Raw genomic sequence first — 23,606 nt, 5'->3', positions numbered from 1 at the left:
GGAAGAATAGAAGGGGTGTTCCGTTTCAGGAACGAAACTCCATCAAGTCGTGACAGCACCCCTGCTCAGCCTGGCGTGGTGAGTCTCGTAGTCTAGCTACGGAACGTGCAGTGAAAAGGCATGACTACATCGGACTGATATGGCAGTCACTAGTGAAGTCTTGAGAGAGGTAGTTGTAGATACGGGTAGTACACCCAGGACCAACGGGTAGGAGTTGGAAAAAACGTCACAGCCCAACAGTCGGTCCGGAACAGGACTTGGAAGAAAAAAAAAAACAGACCAATACCCTGCATCAACATAGATGAGGGGAAGTAGTAACGTAGGAGCTACCAAGGTTTGCGGAGTGGCCGTGAACCCTGAGCCAGAGAAGGAAAAGAAAAAACGGAAGGAAAAAGTGGCAGGGCGAAGCCCATTCCCCATCTGAGACTGGCACTACACAGAAGTAGCCACCGGATGATAGTGGCGGTGCCATACTCCGCCTAAGGAGGAGGCCATGCAGCGTACACCACCGAATCTAGCGTTATAAGAATTCGTCACCTGACGAAGGAGCCGTGCAGGAGGAGCCAGAGTATGTAATGGCTACTCCAGGACCCCCGTACCGTAGTAGCTGCAGCGCGCCCGCCAGCACAAACTGAGGGGCAGACTAGAGGGATCTGGTAGAGGCCATGGTACCATGCTGCCCCAGGAAGGAGAGCTAACCTTAAACACTCCACCTGGGAAGACAGGAACAACCACCAAGCCAGCGTCAGGGTAGAACCACTACCTGAGGGATTGTCCCACTGCAGCGACTGTGAACGCTAGTACCAGCATAAAAAATCCGCATCAGCGGAGGAGAACACGCTGCAATGCTAAACCAGAGTGCCAGCACAACCACTTCCCACATCAGAAATGGTGGATAGGGAATATAGAGTCAGTGTAACACTCGACTTGCTGGAACGTAATCACAATATTATGTGCCATGGTGTACGCACTACATATTGTTGAAGACCCATATTGGGACAGTGGAGGACCATGGATATAGGGGACGCTAGGACACATGAGTGACGCTGGGCAACCCCCTGAGGAGAGAGGTTGTCATACTCATTCCCCAAAACGGCACCAAGGACAAAGACACAACGTGGAAACAGCCACAGTATCCCTGGCGGCACTTTTCAAGTAGAGAGAATACGCCTCTTACGGAAAGTGCAAGGCATAAGGAGAGTCCCGAATCCATACCCCACCTATGTAAGAGGGTAAGACATACAGTAAACACTGAACCAGGGACAATGCCATAGCGCCACCTATGCAAGAGGCTAATGCATACCGTAAGTACTGTCCCCAGTGGGAAAATACTACTACCGGCACTGAAACAGTGCTAGTGCAGTTAGACCCAAATAGAGGAAGGCAATAACCAAGGGAGTACTGCATCCAGTAGTAGTGCAAATACTCCGCCTGAGGAAGGGGGTAATGCATACGACAAGTACTGCTGTCTACCTCGGACGCCATCTTGGAAGATTGCACCGGAATCACGGCAGAGACTGAACCACTGATCCCCCTTCAGACCGACCCTCTCCAGGGAGGGAGGGTGTGTCTGAGCGTGACCCTAGGGAGGAAGGGTGGGGGTGCGAAGGTGACCGAGGAGGAAGTATCCTGCTCTGGCCCACTATGTGCAATCCTGCCTCACAAGAACTCGCTCATGGCAGCTGGAGACTGCGCCGGTAGAATCTATCAACCAAACTACTTGGGGGTGAATGGCAACGTCTAGAGGTTCACTCACCGGATTGCGCAGGCGGAGCTACATCAACCAAAAGACCCCGGAGGGTAAATTGGGAATTTTCAGAGGTCCTCCATTGGGTTGCACAGGCAGTTCTTTCTTAACCAAACGACCTCGGAGGGTGGATTGGGAAAGGCCGGACATCTACCATTGGATTTCGCAGGCGGTGCATATCCCAACAAATGACCCAGGAGGGTGATTGGGAAGAAACCCGGAGATCCACTATTGGATTGCGCAGGCAGCGCTTTATCAACCAAACGGACCCCGGAGGGTGATTGGGAAGGTCCGGATGTCCACCATTGGATTGCGCAGGTGGTGCTTATCAATCAAACGACCCCGGAGGGTGATTGGGAAGGTCCGGATGTACACAATTGGATTGCGCAGCTAGTGCTTTATTAACCAAACGACCCCTGAGGGTGAAGTTCGGATGTGCACAATTGGATTTGCACAGGCAGCGTTTTATCAACCAAACGACCCCTGAGGGTGATTGGGAAGGTCCGGATGTACACAGTCGGATTGCGCAGGTGGTGCCTATCAACAAAAAGACCCCTGAGGGTGATTGGGAATGTCCGGATGTACACAATTGGATTGCGCAGGCAGTGCTTGGCAACCAAACGGCCCCAGAGGGTGAGTGGAAAGATAGAGAGATCCACCATTGGATTGCGCAGGCAGCGATTGTTAACCAAAGCGACCCCGGAGGGTGAATGGAAAACTGAAGGGTCCTTCGTTTGACCGTGATAGGACACAGGCCCAGTCTGACGCAGACTGAGAGGGAGGACCGGAATGGACTTATTTGTTTTTTATTTATCTTTTTTTTTAAATAAAAAAACTGGGATGTTCACCTCAATTGGGCAAGAGGCATAGGAGATAAGTCCCTCAACAGTAAAGCCCCCCAGCAAGAACCCCATATAATACTGTGTCAGCTTCAACAGAAGGCTGACCAGGAAGGGTTAACTGCCTGAGGACCGAGGGCGGGACTCTGCGAGCTACAGGGGGAGGGGAAGGCAAGGCGGGAAGAATTTGCGCCAGACCGCCCCCCTCCCCGGGGATGAATTGCGGGCTAGTAGGCCGTAAGCCGGGGCCTAAAATTATAGGACCCGGCCGGAGCACCGAGGGCTGCGGGGACAACGGTGTATGACCGCGGCCGGCTGAATCGGATTGCGCAGGTGGAGGGCAGGTGATTGGAAAGGTCCGAAGCGTACCACACACCAGCGCATCGCTGTAAGTGAATGGCGCCAGACTGCAGAGAAATGCGCCCGCATGTCGGAAGCGCGGGCCGGAGTGATGGCGGGGCCAGATTTTATGGTGTCCAGACCCAGAGCTGGCGTTAGCTTCCTGGAGTGGTGTGCACTTAGGCGCCCGCTTCCAGGGGATGAATAACACTGGGGAGCAGAAGTTATCAACCAAACGACCCCTGTGTGAGGTCAGCGCTAGTTGCGCAGGCACTCTGCATCCGTTCTCCACACCCGACCAAAGCGGTGCGCACGGTCGCCCGCTGTTTAATATAATAGTGCCTGCGGGGACCTGGCCATTAACCCCCTTATGTGCCCGAATATCAACGGCACAGAGGGGAAGGGAAAGAAGACTGTTGGAATCTGGCTAGAGATAAATGAAGCCTGTGTCTGGCCAAAGAGGGAGCCTTTTCTGTAGAACCCTTTAATAGGAAGGGAGGGAGGGGGTTAACATACTCACCTAGTCCGTACTCACCTTATCTTCCTCCTCTTCGCTTCACCCTCCCTAAGTTGGCCCATAAGGTACCTTTTCCAGCAGGGTCACCTCCTCAGCAGCTGGCACCGGAGTGGCAGGAGACTGGTATGGCAGGAGGGTCTTCTCTTTGGCAGACCTAGGTGACCCCTTGGCTGGCGGGATGAAGGGGAGCGAGGCTGCCCTGGTCCACCTTGTCTTCTGTGGGGGAGGCAGCAGTGCGGATGACCGGCACTGGCGCAACTCGACCCCGGGAGAACAGGGAGGCGAGGCGTCCACTGTTTTCCCATCTGAAAAAGAAGGGGGAAAAAAAGCTAAAATAAAAAAATCTTCAGGTCTTGCCTCCTATTTTTTTTTTTTAAATCAAATCGTTTTTATTGAACAATAAATACATAGTATAACATAAAACAATACGTTGTATTTTCCTTTCTTTACTTTATCCACCGTGTGGAATCAGTGAACAACAGTAATCATAGAGATACCAACACACAGTTTGCGTGTACACATGCTAAAACAAATATTTTAGACATAGAATTACCACTATCTTAACCTTCCCAACATCCCTCCCCCCCTCGCCCTGCCCTAACCCCCCCTACCCTAACAACTGGTCTTGACCATCACGAGCCTATATAACCACATGAGTATGAGATAACCATTCACTCCACATTTTGTCAAACTTCTGAGGGCACCCTCTCTTCACATACACCCCTTTTTCAAGTATCAGCATGTCATGCACCTTCCGTTCAAACTCACTCAGTGTAGGCGGACTTCCCTGGATCCACCTCATAGCAATTAGTTTCCTGGCCACATATAGCAATCTCCCCACAGCTACCTTAACCGGTTCAGTCCCTCCAATCTCAGACACATACCCCAGAATACACACCTTAGGATCTTTTTGAATTTTCAATGTCAGTTTGCTATTAATCATATTCCTAACATCCTCCCAATAATTACCAACTACTGGACAAGACCACAGCATATGCAACAAGTCTGCACCATCTTCCATACACTTTGGACACTTGTCATCACTTCTCACTCCTATCTTTTTCAGGAACACCGGTGTTTTGTACACTCTATGTATGATAAATAGTTGGGACAGTTTGCCCTGTTCACTCAAGGACACCTTGGGGACTCCTTCCAATATATCTTCCCACTTATCCTTAGACATATCTCCCACGTCAGCCTCCCATTTTTTCATTCTTGAAAGCGGATACCCCTCTAAGAATTTTTCCAGTAAAAGAGCGTACACCTGTGATATTAACCCTCTTTTTCCCCCACCGTCGGAAGAACAAGCTTATGAACCACCTCCATTTGAGCTATCTCACATCCTTTCCGCAACGTGACCTCAAGGGCATGCCTTATTTGAAGATATTTATAGAACCACTCCCTAGGGATATTAAATTCCTGCTGCAGGTTTTGAAATGACTTACATATCTTGTCCTTAATTAATTGGCCAATTCTCGTCACTCCATAAGTTTCCCAGTTCCTAAGTCCTGGTATGGCAAATAGTTCTGGCAACAAGTGGTTCTTTCCAATAGGAGAAAGTTCACTAATACCACCCACTCCTCTTAGCTGCTTCACTTTTGCCCAAACTTTTTTCATAAGTTCAATAAGAGGGAGTTTTTCCCTCCCTGCATGCATTCCTGAGCCTTCCAGAATGCCCATGAGGTCACGACTGCCCAGCCAATGCTGCAATATCTGCCCAGTCATGTCCGGTGCTTGTAGATCCATCCATCCCTTAAAATGCTGACATTGTGAAGCCAAAAAATAAATCCATGCGTTAGGGACAGCTAGGCCCCTTCCGACTTAGAATACTGTAATGTCTCCAGTTTGATCCTAGCCTGCCCATACTTCCAAGTAAGATCTCTAAATATAGAGTGAATTTTCTTGAATCTATCCAGAGGGATCCATACGGGAGCATTATTTAGTACATATAGCAACTGGGGCATCATAACCATTTTTAAAAGGTTAACTCTACCTACCACCGAAAGAAAGAGTCTACACCATGACCTCACTTTAAGCCTAAAAGTAGCCAGCAATGGGGACAGATTAAGTTCTTCAAAATCCGATAGCCTCGGTGTTATATGCAATCCCAGATATTTAAATTTATCCACCCAGGGCACCAAACTATCTACTTGTCTGCCTGCCAGGGCCTGCCCATCAATTGGCATCAAAGAGGATTTTTGCCAATTTATCCGAAGTCCAGAAAAGCTACCAAATCTGTCAATCAATGCCATGGCCGCATCCAGGGACACACCTGTATCGCCCATGAAAAGTAGAGTGTCATCAGCGTACATAGCCACTTTATTGTGCAGCCTGCCGTATCTAAACCCCTCTATACTTGTTGATAAGCGAATATGCGCCGCAAGCGGCTCTATTGCAAGAGCAAACAATAAGGGCGACAATGGGCATCCCTGCCTGGAGCCCCTGGCAAGGGGAAAACAATCTGACAACCCTCCATTAGCTCTAATTCTCGCCTTAGGACTAGAATACAGGACCTGTACCCACTGAATGAACCGCTCACCAAAGCCCATAGTTCTCAGGACCCCCCACAAATACCTCCATTCCACACTGTCAAATGCCTTAGCGGCGTCAAGCGCAAGCAAGGCCCTGTCTCCACTGTTATCCGCCGGAATATTTAAACTAGTGTACAGCCTACGAAGATTAATAGCCGTTGATTTCCCTGGCATAAATCCCGTCTGATCCGGGTGTACTATGGTCAGAATCACCTTGGACAGCCTGTTCGCCAACACCTTCGCCAGGAGCTTAACATCAGCCGTGAGAAGTGAAATTGGCCTGTAGGAATCCAGTATTTTAGGATCCTTTCCAGGTTTAGGTATAACCACAATTATAGCTTCCTGCATCGAATGTGGTAACGAACCTGCCTCCAATGAGTGCTCAAACACCTTAAGTAATTCAGGGAGTAATATCCCCTGCAGCTTTTTGTATACCTCTACTGGGAGACCATCAGCTCCAGGCGCCTTACCACTTGCCATGTCCCCAAGTGCAGCTTCCAGTTCCTCAAGTGTAATCGGCTCCTCCAGCCTTTCTCTATCCTCTTCTGACAGCACCGATAACTGTGCCTCCCCTAGGAAATCATTCAGAGCCTCATCAGAACTAGATCCAGTGGAAGTATATAGAGATACATAAAAGCTTTTTAGAATATCTAATATTCCTTTTGTGTCCTGGCTACTGTTCCCCATGTCATCTCTCAGTTCCTGAATGCAAGAGGAGCCCCTCTGGGCCTGCGAGACCACCGACAACAAATGACCCACCTTCTCTCCTTCATCAAAAGATCTCTGACGATAAAAGCTTCTCTTTCTATCTGCGGCCTGGACTAAATGACATCTCAGCTGCTCCTGAGCTACCGCCAGCGCCTCACTACTAACCGTGGTGGGGGATCTACTAAACTCTCTCTCAGCCTCAGCCACTAGTACATGCGCCTTAACATCCGCCTCCCTGGATCTGGATTTATGCTCGTTAATTTCTTTCATCAAAACTCCCCTCAGGAATGCTTTCATGGCGTCCCATACACCTGGTATCGAAGCCGACCCTGTATTGATATCAAAAAATTCCTTAATTTCCAGAGAAATCCCAGACAGGTCACCCAACACATTCAGCCAATGAGAATTACACTTCCACAGCCTCGGTCCCTGTCTGAGCACCCCCAGGCACAAGTCAATCTGCACCAGAGAATGGTCCGACAACGACCGAGGATGATAAACGACATCCTTAACCAGTGGTAGCATTATGTCGTTAACAAGGGCCAAATCTATACGCGATAGCGAATGGTGCGTGGCTGATCTACACGAGAATTCACGCTTATCTGGGTTACGCAATCTCCATACATCCTGTACTCCTACTTCACCCAAAATATTCCTGAGAGCCGCACTCCCCGGTGAACCACCTGCTCCTTCCACCCGGCATCTATCTAGGGAGTCATTCAACGTGCAATTGAAGTCCCCTACCAATAGCCACGGCAACCCAGGGAAATCCGCCACAAAGCCCATGATCTCTCTTATTAATGGGGAAGCAAACGGTGGAGGCACATACACAGACACCAGCACCACCTGTATTCCATCCACCTTACACACAACACACACATATCTACCCTCAGCATCCACACAATCCTGCATATGTTCATACCTAATACTACTATGCACAATCATACTTACACCTCGAGAATGAGAGGAATGAGTTGAATGTAACGCATGGATCACCCAATTTTTACTCATCCAGTGTAAATTTTCTCCAGTCAAATGCGTTTCCTGAAGGCAACATATAGCCGGCTGAAACCGCCCCAAGTATTGAAAAATGCACTGCCTTTTCCGTGCATCCGCCATCCCTCTCACATTCCAACTTAAGACTCTAATCACCTGTGACATGGTAAAACTTCAAACCATATTTGAATCTCACAGCCCACTCAGACAACATTTGCTCATAGTTCAAGACCTTAACCCTTCCCCCCAACCTTCTCCCTGCCCCCCCACCCCCCTCCCTCCCTCTCATAGTCAGGTTACTGTAACTGGGGATCACTGTCCCCTCAGTATCCACTTCACACATTAAAACAGGGCAATCCGAGAGCAACCTGCCCCCCAACATACAATAAACATAACAGTTTATAACACATTTCCTCAGGTAGAGAATCCTCCCCACATCTGAGAAATACATTTTACTTTCTTTACCGCCTGCTCCCTCCTCAGGAACTACCATGTGGTAGCATTACATAATACACTCCTTAACTGGTGCAACATTTAAAGCAATCCTAGAGTGCAAATGCATATATAAAGTGAACAAATGAAACCATATATCTGCCTCCTTCAAGTGTCCAGGGCTCCACTTCTCAATTGTCGCTCGTGGACATCCAGCCACTGCGCCGCCTCCTCCGGATCTTCAAAAAATCTGGTGGATCCCAATGCCGGGAAACAGCATAGCGTACTGGACTTGTAGAGCTCTCAGCCTTTTCTTTATATCCATAAATCTACTTCGCCTCCGCTGCACTTCGTTGGAATAATCCGGAAATATGGACACTTTAACCCCATTCAGGACCATCTCCTCATTGTCCCTTGATTGCCGCAGGATAGTGTCCCGGTCTTTAAAATGCAGGATCTTCGCCAGTATGGGACGGGGAGGTCTGCCAGGCGGAAGCGGCCGCATGGGGACTCTGTTCGCCCGCTCCACCGCATATAAGGAAGATAGACCTTTTTCATGAAATAGTTGATGCAACCATTTTTCCACAAATTCGGTGGCATTATCCCCCTCCGTCTTCTCTGGCATACCCACAATCCGCAGGTTATTCCTTCTGGACCTGTTCTCCAGATCATCTGTTTTGGCGTATAAAGCAGCTATATCTTTAGCAGTTGTTTTTGCCGCCATTTGCAAAGGCTGAATAACGTCCTCAATGGTGGACACCCTCTTCTCCAATTCAGAGGTGCGTTCTGAAATTTTGTGTAGGTCATGCCTAATTAAAGACACATCCGACCTCAGGCTGCCAACTTGCACTGTAAGCACCTTCAGTGTGCTGTTACAACTGGCCACAGCGGCCATGATATCTTTTAAAGTAGGCTCTGCATCAACCACAGCTTTAGGGCCTACCGCGTCTTTTGCCGGCCGTGCAGGGGTTAATGGCGGCCAATTCACCGCATCTAGGGCCTCCCCATCGGTGGATCCATCCTCCTGTCCAGAGGAGGTATGAGCGTCCATCTCCTTTCCCTCGGCCCAGTCTCCCACATCGCTATCCGTGCGAGCAAACCTGCTCAGCTTTGCGGCCGCACTCTGGCTCAGCTTGGGCTGTAAGGCCGGCCCCTCTTCTTCCTCGGCGCCATGCCGGCTCACCTCTGGCCTGTCGGATCGCGGCCCTTTACCGGACTTCCTCGGCATGTCGGCGCTCAGAAATTTACCACAGCACCCTCCTGTCGCCTCTCAACCACCAGGTAAGGAAGGATCAGCGATTTAGGGGGTTGCTACCACTCTAAAGTCAGGATATCTGCAGGAGCTCAGTGCGGTGCGACCTACTCCATGCGCTCTCAGGCCACGCCCCCAGGTCTTGCCTCCTATTGACACTAGAAAAAACTGAAGCTCTCTCTCCAGGCTGGAGGGGGTATAGCTACCAGGGGAGGAGCTAACAGCTTTTAATAGTGTCAACGCCTCCTAGAGTACATAGCTATACCCACGGTCTATGTGTCCCCTAATGAATATGGGCGAGAAATAAAATTTTAACTTTCCATAATTTTTCTTTTATGGTAAAAGTTACAAGGTAGTAAAAAAAAAAAAAAAAATAACGAAGCAAAAATAGAAGTTTTTAACACATGTTTAGTATGAAATATCACAAAGCAGTATTTCTCTCTCCCTGCCTGACACCGATCTGTATGATCAATGCAGGCAGGAGATAAGACTGAAAGATTAGGCTAGGGCTAACTAGTCAGTATGGGAACAAGCAATGGCATTAACCGCCTCCGGAACGCCTAACGCAGGATCGCGTTCCGGAGGCGGCAGCCCTGCGCACAGTCACGCATATATGCGTCATCTCGCGAGACGCGAGATTTCCTGTGGATCTCCAGCCTGCCAGCGGCGATCGTTCGCTGGCAGGCTGGAGATGCGATTTTTGTAACCCCTAACAGGTATACAGGGAGTGCAGAATTATTATGCAAGTTGTATTTTTGAGGATTAATTTTATTATTGAACAACAACCATGTTCTCAATGAACCCAAAAAACTCATTAATATCAAAGCTGAATATTTTTGGAAGTAGTTTTTAGTTTGTTTTTAGTTTTAGCTATTTTAGGGGGATATCTGTGTGTGCAGGTGACTATTACTGTGCATAATTATTAGGCAACTTAACAAAAAACAAATATATACCCATTTCAATTATTTATTTTTACCAGTGAAACCAATATAACATCTCAACATTCACAAATATACATTTCTGACATTCAAAAACAAAACAAAAACAAATCAGTGACCAATATAGCCACCTTTCTTTGCAAGGACACTCAAAAGCCTGCCATCCATGGATTCTGTCAGTGTTTTGATCTGTTCACCATCAACATTGCATGCAGCAGCAACCACAGCCTCCCAGACACTGTTCAGAGAGGTGTACTGTTTTCCCTCCTTGTAAATCTCACATTTGATGATGGACCACAGATTCTCAATGGGGTTCAGATCAGGTGAACAAGGAGGCCATGTCATTAGATTTTCTTCTTTTATACCCTTTCTTGCCAGCCACGCTGTGGAGTACTTGGACGCGTGTGATGGAGCATTGTCCTGCATGAAAATCATGTTTTTCTTGAAGGATGCAGACTCCTTCCTGTACCACTGCTTGAAGAAGGTGTCTTCCAGAAACTGGCAGTAGGACTGGGAGTTGAGCTTGACTCCATCCTCAACCCGAAAAGGCCCCACAAGCTCATCTTTGATGATACCAGCCCAAACCAGTACTCCACCTCCACCTTGCTGGCGTCTGAGTCGGACTGGAGCTCTCTGCCCTTTACCAATCCAGCCACGGGCCCATCCATCTGGCCCATCAAGACTCACTCTCATTTCATCAGTCCATAAAACCTTAGAAAAATCAGTCTTGAGATATTTCTTGGCCCAGTCTTGACGTTTCAGCTTGTGTGTCTTGTTCAGTGGTGGTCGTCTTTCAGCCTTTCTTACCTTGGCCATGTCTCTGAGTATTGCACACCTTGTGCTTTTGGGCACTCCAGTGATGTTGCAGCTCTGAAATATGGCCAAACTGGTGGCAAGTGGCATCTTGGCAGCTGCACGCTTGACTTTTCTCAGTTCATGGGCAGTTATTTTGCGCCTTGGTTTTTCCACACGCTTCTTGCGACCCTGTTGACTATTTTGAATGAAACGCTTGATTGTTCGATGATTACGCTTCAGAAGCTTTGCAATTTTAAGAGTGCTGCATCCCTCTGCAAGATATCTCACAATTTTTTACTTTTCTGAGCCTGTCAAGTCCTTCTTTTGACCCATTTTGCCAAAGGAAAGGAAGTTGCCTAATAATTATGCACACCTGATATAGGGTGCTGATGTCATTAGACCACACCCCTTCTCATTACAGAGATGCACATCACCTAATATGCTTAATTGGTAGTAGGCTTTCGAGCCTATACAGCTTGGAGTAAGACAACATGCATAAAGAGGATGATGTGGTCAAAATACTCATTTGCCTAATAATTCTGCACACAGTGTATTAGACACTGTTTTGATAACAGTGTCTAATATACCTGCTACCTGGTCCTCTGGTGGTCCCTTTTGTTTGGATCGACCACCAGAGGACACAGGTAGCTCAGTAATAAGTAGCACCAAGCACCACACTACACTACACCCCCCCTGTCACTTATTAACCCATTATTAACCCCTGATCACCCCATATAGACTCCCTGATCCCCCCCCTGTCATTGATCCCCCCCCGTCATTGATCACCCCCCTGTAAGGCTCCATTCAGACGTCCGTATGATTTTTACAGATCCACTGATACATGGATCGGATCCGCAAAACACATACGGACGTCTGAATGGAGCCTTACAGGGGGGTGATCAATGACAGGGGGTGATCACCCCATATAGACTCCCTGATCACCCCCCTGTCATTGATCACCCCCCTGTCAGGCTGCATTCAGATGTCCGTATGATTTTTACGGATCCACTGATACATGGATCGGATCCGCAAAACACATACGGACGTCTGAATGGAGCCTTACAGGGGGGTGATCAATGACAGGGGGTGATCACCCCATATAGACTCCCTGATCACCCCCCTGTCATTGATCACCCCCCTGTCAGGCTGCATTCAGATGTCCGTATGTTTTTTACGGATCCAAGGATACATGGATCGGATCCGCAAAACACATACGGACATCTGAATGGAGCCTTATAGGGGGGTGATCAATGACAGGGGGGTGATCACCCCATATAGACTCCCTGATCACCCCCCTGTCATTGATCTCCCCCTTGTCATTGATCACCCCCCTGTAAGGCTGCATTCAGATGTCCGTATGTTTTTTACGGATCCACGGATACATGGATCGGATCCGCAAAACACATACGGACATCTGAATGAAGCCTTACAGGGGGGTGATCAATGACAGGGGGGTGATCACCCCATATAGACTCCCTGATCACCCCCCCTGTCATTGATCACCCCCCTGTAAGGCTGCATTCAGATGTCTGTATGTTTTTTACGGATCCACGGATACATGGATCGGATCCGCAAAACACATACAGACATCTGAATGGTGCCTTATAGGGGGGTGATCAATGACAGGGGGGTGATCACCCCATATAGACTCCCTGATCACCCCCCTGTCATTGATCACCCCGATGTCATTGATCACCCCCCTGTAAGGCACCATTCAGATGTCCGTATGTTTTTTACGGATCCACGGATCGGATCCGCAAAACACATACGGACATCTGAATGGAGCCTTATAGGGGGGTGATCAATGACAGGGGGGTGATCACCCCATATAGACTCCCTGATCACCCCCCTGTCATTGATCACCCCCCTGTAAGGATGCATTCAGATGTCCGTATGTTTTTTACGGATCCACGGATACATGGATCGGATCCGCAAAACACATACGGACATCTGAATGGAGCCTTATAGGGGGGTGATCAATGACAGGGGGGTAATCACCCCATATAGACTCCCTGATCACCCCCCTGTCATTGATCACCCCCCTGTAAGGCTCCATTCAGACATTTTTTTGGCCCAAGTTAGCGGAAATTATTATTTTTTTTCTTACAAAGTCTCATATTCCACTAACTTGTGTCAAAAAGTAAAATCTCACATGAACTCACCATACCCCTCACGGAATCCAAATGCGTAAAATTTTTTAGACATTTATATTCCAGACTTCTTCTCACGCTTTAGAGCCCCTAGAATGCCAGGGCAGTATAAATACCCCACATGTGATCCCATTTCGGAAAGAAGACACCCCAAGGTATTCCGTGAGGGGCATATTGAGTCCACGAAAGATTGACATTTTTGTCCCAAGTTAGCGGAAAGGGAGACTTTGTGAGAAAAAAAATAAATAATCAATTTCCGCTAACTTGTGGCAAAATTTTTTTTTTCTATGAACTCGCCATGCCCCTCATTGAATACCTTGGGGTGTCTTCTTTCCAAAATGGGGTCACATGTGGGGTATTTATACTGCCCTGGCATTTTAGGGGCCCTAAAGCGTGAGACGAAGTCTGGGATCCAAATGTCTAAAAATGCCCTCATAAACGGAATGTGGGCCCCTTTGCGCATCTAGGCTGCAAAAAAGTGTCACACATCTGGTATCACCGTACTCAGGAGAAGTTGGGCAATGTGTTTTGCGGTGTCATTTTACATATACCCATGCTGGGTGAGATAAATATCTTGGTCAAATGCCAACTTTGTATAAAAAAGGGGAAAAGTTGTCTTTTGCCGAGATATTTCTCTCACCCAGCATGAGTATATGTAAAAAGACACCCCAAAACACATTGCCCAACTTCTCCTGAATAAGCCGATACCACATGTGTGACACTTTTTTGCAGCCTAGGTGGGCAAAGGGGCCCACATTCCAAAGAGCACCTTTAGGATTTCACAGGTCATTTACCTACTTACCACACATTAGGGCCCCTAGAATGCCAGGGCAGTATAACTACCCCACAAGTGACCCCATTTTGGAAAGAAGACACCCCAAGGTATTCCGTGAGAGGCATGGGAGTTCCTAGAATTTTTTATTTTTTGTCACAAGTTAGCGGAAAATGATGATTTTTTTATTTTATTTTTTTCTTACAAAGTCTCATATTCCACTAACTTGTGACAAAAAATAAAAACTTCCATGAACTCACTATGCCCATCACGAAATACCTTGGGGTGTCTTCTTTCCAAAATGGGGTCACTTGTGGGGTAGTTATACTGCCCTGGCATTTTAGGGGCCCGAATGCGTGAGAAGTGGTTTGAAATCAAAATCTGTAAAAAATGGCCGGTGAAATCCAAAAGGTGCTCTTTGGAATGTGGGCCCCTTTGCCCACCTAGGCTGCAAAAAAGTGTCACACATCTGGTATCACCGTACTTAGGAGAAGTTGGGCAATGTTTTTTGGGGTGTCATTTTACATATACCCATGCTGGGTGAGAGAAATATCTTGGCAAAAGACAACTTTTCCCATTTTTTTTATACAAAGTTGGCATTTGACCAAGATATTTATCTCACCCAGCATGGGTATATGTAAAATGACACCCCAAAACACATTGCCCAACTTCTCCTGAGTACGGCAATAACACATGTGTGACACTTTTTTGCAGCCTAGGTGGGCAAAGGGGCCCACATTCCAACGAGCACCTTTAGGATTTCACAGGTCATTTTTTACACATTTTGATTTCAAACTACTTCTCACGCAGTTTACAAACTATGGTACAAAAATGTGAATTTCCGCTTTTTGAAGCAGCTCTGACTTTCTGAGCACCTGTCATGTTTCCTGAGGTTCTACAATGGCCAGACAGTACAAACACCCCACAAATGACCCCATTTCGGAAAGTAGACACCCTAAGGTATTCGCTGATGGGCATAGTGAGTTCATAGAACTTTTTATTTTTTGTCACAAGTTAGCGGAAAATGATGATTTTTTTTCTTACAAAGTCTCATATTCCACTAACTTGTGACAAAAAATAAAAACTTCCATGAACTCACTATGCCCATCACAAAATACCTGGGGGTGTCTTTTTTCCAAAATGGGGTCACTTGTGGGGTAGTTATACTGCCCTGCCATTCTAGGGGCCCTAATGTGTGGTAAGTAGTTTGAAATCAAAATGTGTAAAAAATGACCTGTGAAATCCTAAAAGTGCTCTTTGGAATGTGGGCCCCTTTGCCCACCTAGGCTGCAAAAAAGTGTCACACATGTGGTATCGCCGTACTCAGGAGAAGTTGGGCAATGTGTTTTGGGGTGTCTTTTTACATATACTCATGCTGGGTGAGAGAAATCTCTCGACAAAAGACAACTTTTCCTATTTTTTATACAAAGTTGGCATTTGACCAAGATATTTATCTCACCCAGCATGGGTATATGTAAAATGACACCCCAAAACACATTGCCCAACTTCTCCTGAGTACGGCGATACCAGATGTGTGACACTTTTTTGCAGCCTAGATGCACCAAGGGGCCCACATTCCTTTTATGAGGGCATTTTTAGACATTTGGATCCCAGACTTCTTCTCACGCTTTAGGGCCCCTAAAATGCCAGGGCAGTATAAATACCCCACATGTGACCCCATTTTGGAAAGAAGACACCCCAAGGTATTCAATGAGGGGCATGGCGAGTTCATAGAATTATTTTTTTTTGGCACAAGTTAGCGGAAATTTATTTATTTTTTGTTTTTTCTCACAAAGTCTCCCTTTCCGCTAACTTGGGACAAAAATTTCAATCTTTATATGGACTCAATATGCCCCTCACGGAATACCTTGGGGTGTCTTCTTTCCGAAATGGGGTCACATGTGGGGTATTTATACTGCCCTGGCATTTTAGGGGCCCTAAAGCGTGAGAAGAAGTCTGGAATCTAAATGTCTAAAAATTTTTTACGCATTTGGATTCCGTGAGGGGTATGGTGAGTTCATGTGAGATTTTATTTTTTGACACAAGTTAGTGGAATATGAGACTTTGTGAGAAAAAAAATAAAAATTTCCGCTAACTTGGGCCAAAAAAATGTCTGAATGGAGCCTTAGAGGAGGGTGATCAATGACAGGGGGGTGATCAGGGAGTCTATATGGGGTGATCACCCCCCTGTCATTGATCACCCCCCTGTAAGGCTCCATTCAGACGTCGGTATGTTTTTTAAAGATCCACGGATACATGGATCGGATCCGCAAAACACATACGGATGTCTGAATGGAGCCTTACAGGGGGGTGATCAATGAAAGGGGGGGTGATCAATGACAGGGGGGTGATCAGGGAGTCTATATGGGGTGATCACCCCCCTGTCATTGATCACCCCCCTGTAAGGCTCCATTCAGACGTCTGTATGTGTTTTGCGGATCCGATCCATGTATCCGTGGATCTGTAAAAAACATACGGACGTCTGAATGGAGCCTTACAGGGGGGTGATCAATGACAAGGGGGTGATCAATGACAGGGGGGTGATCAGGGAGTCTATATGGGGTGATCACCCCCTGTCATTGATCACCCCCCAGTAAGGCTCCATTCAGACGTCTGTATGTGTTTTGCGGATCCGATCCATGTATCCGTGGATCCGTAAAAATCATACGGACGTCTGAATGGAGCCTTACAGGGGGGTGATCAATGACAGGGGGGGGATCAGGGAGTCTATATGGGGTGATCAGGGGTTAATAAGGGGTTAATAAGTGACGGGGGGGAGGTGTAGTGGTGTTTGGTGCTACATATTACTGAGCTGCCTGTGTCCTCTGGTGGTCGATCCAAACAAAAGGGACCACCAGAGGACCAGGTAGCAGGTATATTAGACGCTGTTATCAAAACAGCGTCTAATATACCTGTTAGGGGTTAAAAAAATCGCATCTCCAGCCTGCCAGCGAACGATCGCCGCTGGCAGGCTGGAGATCCACTCGCTTACCTTCCGATCCTGTGAAAGCGCGCCTGTGTGCGCGCGTTTACAGGAAATCTCGCGTCTCGCGAGATGATGCATATATGCGTGACTGTGCGCTGAGCTGCCGCCTCCAGAACGCGATCCTGCGTTAGGTGGTCCGGAGGCGGTTAAAGAGACATAACCACTGATATATGGAGTATAATGCTTGAACAACTGACATATAAAATATTTTAAGAATCTTCAGTTTTACAACAAATATGTGCACGTTTGGATCTAACCAGTGTTTTTGTATATGAGCCTTTGATTCGATTTAAGAAGCTGTTTTAAGAACCGCTTATCTTGATTGATTTTTTTGTATAATCCTTCCGAATCAGTTATTCCCAGCATTCGAGTATTGGCCAATACGTACTGTGCAAGTTTTATGTATATGTAATTTTAGTAGTGTGAATAAATTTTAATTTTATTAAATCTGCGTGACCCATATATTTGTGAGTGCCGATCTATTTATACAACTGTTGGCACAGTTATTAGAAAATGGGAGAAATACAAGATTACTGTCAATCTTCCTCGGTGTGGGGCTCCATGCAAGATCTCGCCTTGTTGCGGTAAGGATAATTCTCAGAAAGGCCAGGAATCAGCGCAGAACTACACAGGAGGACCTGGTCAATGACCTGAAGAGAGCTGGGACCACAGTCTCAAAGATTACCATTAGTAACAAACTATGGCGCCATAGTTTAAAATCCTGTAGGGCACGCAAGATCCCCCTGCTCACGCCAGCACATGTCCAGGGCCGTTTGAAGTTTGCCATTGACCATCTAGATGATCCCGAGCAGGCATGGGAGAACGTCAGGTGGTCAGATGAGGCTAAAATATAATTTTTTGGTATCAACTCCACTCACCGTGTTTGGAGGAAGAAGAAGGATGAGTACAACCCCAAGAACACAGTCCCAGCCGTAAAGCATGGGGGTGGAAATATCATACATTGGGGGTGCTTTTCTGCAAATGGGACAGGACGACTGCACCGTATTGAAGGGAGCAAGGATGGGACCATGTATCGCGAGATTTTGGCCAACAACCTCCTTCCCTCAGTAAGAGCATTGAAGATGGATTGTGGCTGGGTCTTCCAGCATGACAATGACCCAAAACACACAGCCAGGGCAACTAAGGAGTGGCTCTGTAAGAAGCATTTCAAAGTCCTGGAGTGGCCTAGCCAGTCTCCAAACCTGAACCCAATCAAAAAACTTAGGAGGGAGATGAAATTCAATGTAGCCCAGCGACAGCCCCGAAACCTGAAATATCTGGAGAAGATCTGTATGGAGGAGTGGGCCAAAACCCCTGCTGCAGTGTGTGCAAACTTGGTCAAGAACTACAGGAAAGTCTGACCTCTGTAATTGCAAACAAAGGTTTCTGTACCAAATATTAAGTTCTGTTTTTCAATTGTATCAAATACTTATTTCAAGCAATAAAATAAAATGCACGTTAATTATTTAAAAACCATACAATGTGATTTTCAGAATTTTTTTTATTTTTTTTAGATTCTGTCTCTCACAGTTGAAGTGTACCTACAATAAAATTTACAGACCTCTCCATTCTTTGTAGGAGGAAAAACTTGCAAAATCACCAATGTATCAATACATATGTTCCCCGCTGTAGTTAGGAGACGCCAGATTTACCAAATCCAACTGCTTCAAAAAGTCCAAAAAAATGGTTAAATCTCACTCCAGTTAAGGAGTTAAGTAAAAACTGGAGTAACATCTGTAGAATTAAATGTTATTTTCTCGCTAATATCATTGGGGGACACAGACCATGGGTATAGCTGCTTGCTGCCACTAGGAGGCGACACTAGGCTGAAAACTGTTAGCTCCTCTTCCGCCAGCTATACCCCCTCCGGCCAGGAGAGAGCCTTCAGTTTTTAGCTTAGTGTCGTAGGAGGCAGACCCCTCCTCTATTTTATTTTTTAAAGATTTTTTACATTTTTATTTTCTCTTTTAGGTTGGGGGTCCAGGGCTACTAAGAGCTCTGCATCCCCGGGGAATGGGGGGGGGGGGGGGCTGCCCGGTGACATTTCCCCTTCTTCGCCGGATCGCAGCAGCGGGGGGGGGGGGGGGGGGGGGCTTCGCGCTGGCGGTCCGTGAGGTCTGGAGCCTAATTTTTCCGCCGCGGAAGTACAGAGGCAGTGCGCGTGTTTTCCACCCTGAGAGGATCGTCCTTCTCGCTGCAGATCGCCTCCCTGCCGATTCCTGCCCCTGGGGACACGTTCCAAGGGTTACTCTGTGCCACTCTGGAAGGACCAGCGCTGCTCCCCTCCTCTATACCTTCTCTGGCTCCATGCTCTCGGTAATGTCGGACCCAGCGGATCCCGCGCCCCAGGTCCTTGGTAGGGCTACCCATTATGCCTGCACTTCATGCAATGTGAAGTTTCCTAGGGGTCAAGCGAACCCTCTCTGTGCCTCATGCCAGGCCACCCAGAGCGTGCCACCTGAGTCGCAGTCCACTGACGTGCACCCTTCTGCTGGAAGTATGGAACCGGAATGGGCTAAATCCCTGTCCCGGGCATGGACTGGCCTGTCTACGATCTCCCAATCCACCCTTTCCTTAATGGGTCGCTTGGTGGAGACGTCGTCACCTGCGCAACCTGCTCTCTCCCAGGGCGCACCATCCAGGAGCAGGCACCCCAGCAAGCATCCCAGGCAGGAACGCCCCTCCTCCTCAGATGCATCGCCTTCTCCTCCTCCCCCCGGTTCGCTGTCCAGGGTGTCCTCGTTGGTTGGAGACCATTCGTCCAGAGGAGAACTCGCCGAGTCGGACACGGATCTGGATCGCTCATCCCAGATGGCCGCCTTAGTGGACAGTCTGGTTTCGGCAATCCGGGACACCTTTCAGCTTCAAGAGGAGGGCCCCTCTTCCAGTCACCAGGGAGTTTTTTTCCTGCGTAGCAAACAGGCTCTAAAGTCATTCCCAGTACATGACGATTTTTCCGTCCTCACCGCTAAAGCATGGGAACAGCCAGGTTCACGTTTCCTGATCCCCAAGCGGCTGGATCTTCTTTATCCGTTCTCCCCGGATTGGGTGGGTAAGTGGTCTTCCCCTCCAAAGGTTGACCTGCCGGTGGCTCGCCTGGCCAAGAATACCACTATTCTGGTTGCGGATAGCTCCTCTCTGCAGGACCCCGTAGACCAACGGGTCGAATCGCTGGCGAAGTCGATTTTTTTCTGCCACCGGTTCGGCACTCCGTCCCATTTTCGCTTCAGCGTGGGTGGCTAAGGCGGTTTCCGAATGGGCCCTGCGCTTACATCAAGATTTAGATTCGGACCTTTCCCGCACAGACCTCCAGGCTCTGGCGGCCCAGATATCCCAGGCGGGGAAGTACCTTTGTGAGGCGGCCCTGGACGCGGGATCCATGGTCGCGCGGTCCTCCGCCTTAGCCGTCTCCATTCGACGGGAACTCTGGTTGAAGGCCTGGCAGGCCAATTCTTCCTCCAAACGTTCCCTTCTCTCCCTTCCCTTGTTCTCGTCTTTTTGGGCCAAAATCTTGACAAAATCATTTCTGAGGCCACGGGTGGCAAAAGCACCCATCTTCCACAGCCCAAACCCAAGCGTTCTTTCCGACCACGTCCTTCTGCGCCTCACCAGTCCTTTTCGCCGCTTCACGGGCACCTGCCCGGCGGCTCCCTCGACCGCGAGGCAGCCCACCCAGGAGCAATGGCGAAAGCCTTCATTCAAGCCACAGCCCGCCTGGCGTTCCTGAGCGCAGCCTCAGCGCTCTTCCTCTGGCAAGCAATCCCCTGCATGAAGGTGCGCCCCCCACCTTCCTGGGTGGGGGGTCGGCTCCTTCATTTTCAGGAGGTTTGGCAGGCCCACATCTCAGACGCCTGGCCACTCGAGGTAGTCACTTCGGGCTACAAGTTGGAGTTCCAATCCGTGCCTCCAAACCGTTTTTCTCTGTCCCGTTCCCCTAGAGAGCCTTCTTGTGCAGGAGCCTTCTTTCAAGCGGTTCAAGATCTGCTGGTTAGGAGAGTAATCTCCCCCGTTCCGGCAAGGGATTGTTTTTCCGGTTTTTACTCCAACCTCTTCATTGTGCCCAAGAAGGAGGGAGCGGTTCGCCCGGTGTTGGACCTCAAGAGGTTAAACCGTTGACTCCATGCGAAAACTGCGCACACGAAGGTTCTTCGCTCCGCGATAGCTTCCTTGGCGCAAGGGGAATGGTTAACTTCCGTGGATATCCAGGACGCCTACCTGCACGTCCCCATTACGATCGCCCACCAGCGTTTTTGCGCTTCGCGGTCCACTACCAGTTCGTCGCCCTGCCATTTGGTCTGGCAACTGCGCCGAGGGTGTTTACCAAGGTGCTCGCTCCGCTTATGGGCCTTCTTCGCTCCAGGGGCATCACCTTGATTCCGTACCTGGACGAAATTCTCCTCAAAGCGTCGTCGTTCCGGCAGTGTGAGGAATCTGCAGATCATCTTGGACACTCTCGCCCGCTTTGGCTGGCTTGTGAACTTTCGGAAATCCTCCCTGGTCCCGTCCTCTCGGATTCGGTTCCTCGGTATGATTCTGGACTCCGGAGCAGCTCGGGTCCATCTTCCAGCGGACAAGATGAAGGACCTTCGCAGGGCGGTGCTCCGCTTGCTTCGGCAGCGCACAGTCTCCATCCAGACTTGTATGCGGGTGTTGGGCCTTATGGTACCATTCGCCCAATTTCACACCTGGTCTTTACAGCGAGCGATTCTCTCGACCTGGAGAGAGTCCTTGGATTGTCGATTTTCCCTTCCTCAACAAGTTCGGTCGGACCTCCATTGGTGGCTCTCCCCAACTCACCTGGAGATGGGGAAGTCTTTCCTTCCAATCAGATGGACGGTCATTACGACCTACGCCAGTCTTCAGGGTTGGGGAGGAGTAGTCTTCGGCACTCGGACGGCCCAGGGCGTATGGTCTCCGTCGGAGTCCAGACTATCCATCAATGTCCTGGAGCTTTGTGCAATTTTCCTCTTTCTGCGCCATTGGTCTCCCCTCCTGCGGGGCCTTTATGTCCAAGTCCAGTCGGACAATGCCACGGCAGTGGCATATGTCAACCATCAGGGGGGGACTCGCAGCTCGAACGTCATGTCGGAGGCAGCGAGGATTCTCAGGTGGGCGGAGGCCCATGTTTCGGTCCTGTCGGCGGTCCACATTCCCGGCGTGGTCAATTGGACGGCGGATTTCCTGAGCCGGACGACGATATTTCCCAGGGAATGGTCTCTCCATTCGGAAGTATTCAACGCTCTCTGTCATCGCTGGGGTCGGCCGGACGTGGATCTGATGGCTTCCGGCCGCAATTACAAGCTTCCGTGCTACTTCGCCCACACAAGGGATCCCGCAGCTTGCGAAGTGGACGCGCTCGTGGCACTGTGGGACGGGTTCCCGTTCCTCTATGTCTTTCCGCCATTGTCCCTCCTGCCTCGTATCCTCCGCATGATTAAGTGGGAGGGCGTAGGGCGTTCAGACCCTGTTGATCGCTCCGGACTGGCCGCGCCAGGCATGGTACTCGGATCTTGTCCTCCTTCTAGGGGACGTTCCGTTCCCGCTCCCTCTCAGACCCGATCTTCTGTCGCAAGGGCCCGTCTTTCACCCGAGTTTAGATACTCTTCGTTTGACGGCATGGCTCTTGAAACCTTCCTTTTGAAGCAGCAGGGTTTTTCCGATGCGGTCGTTCGGACACTCATTCGGGCTAGGAAACCTACTTCTTCCAGGATATATTATAGAACTTGGAAGTCCTTCCTTCGTTTCTGTGATGAGCGGGACCTATCTCCCAGATCCTTCTCCCTGCCGGTCGTTTTGGCTTTCCTTCAGTCCGGACTGGAATTGGCCAGGTGTCGGCCCTTTCCATTTTCTTTCAGCTATGCTTGGCGGCACTGGGTCCTGTTAGGACCTTCCTTTAGGGCGTTGCGCACTCCGCTCCACCTTACTGTCCCCCACTTCATCCGTGGGATCTTAACTTGGTATTGGGGGTTCTGCAAGCTTCTCCTTTCGAACCCTTGCGGGAGGCTTCCCTCCGCCTGCTGTCCTGGAAAGTGGCCTTCCTGGTCGCCATCACATCCATACGCAGGGTTTCAGAGTTGGCAGCTCTGTCATGCTGTGAACTGTGGTCCTCCGTCCGGTCCCTTCCTTTTTGCCCAAGGTAGTGTCGGCTTTTCACCTAAATGAGGACATTGTTCTGCCGTCCTTTTGCCCTGGGCCCTCCCATCCGAGAGAGGTGTCGTTACACCGTCTAGATGTGGTGCGGGTTCTGCGGATTTACCTTTCGGCTATGGCTCCCTTTCGGCGCATGGACGCCTTGTTCGTCCTTCCGGCGGGGTCTAGGAAGGGTTTGCCGGCTTCAAAGGTGACGATCTCCCGGTGGATTCGCTCCACTATTTTGGAATTTTACCGCGTTCGGGACAGGACGCCCCCTCCGGGGATCACGGCCCACTCTACCAGGGCACTTGGATCCTCCTGGGCTCACTTCCACCAGGCGTCGGCGGCTCAGTTGTGTAAAGCCACGACCTGGTCTTCCCTCCACACTTTTACAAAGTTTTACAGGGTTCACACACTCGCTTCTGCGGACGCCGCTCCGGGCCGCCTGGTCTTGCAGGCTGCAGTGTGATGA

Source organism: Bufo bufo, chromosome 4 (assembly GCF_905171765.1).
Source record: "Bufo bufo chromosome 4, aBufBuf1.1, whole genome shotgun sequence".
In the NCBI taxonomy this organism is placed as follows: domain Eukaryota; kingdom Metazoa; phylum Chordata; class Amphibia; order Anura; family Bufonidae; genus Bufo; species Bufo bufo.
The sequence above is the reverse complement of the archived record's forward strand: the minus strand, read 5'-3'. Positions refer to the sequence as shown.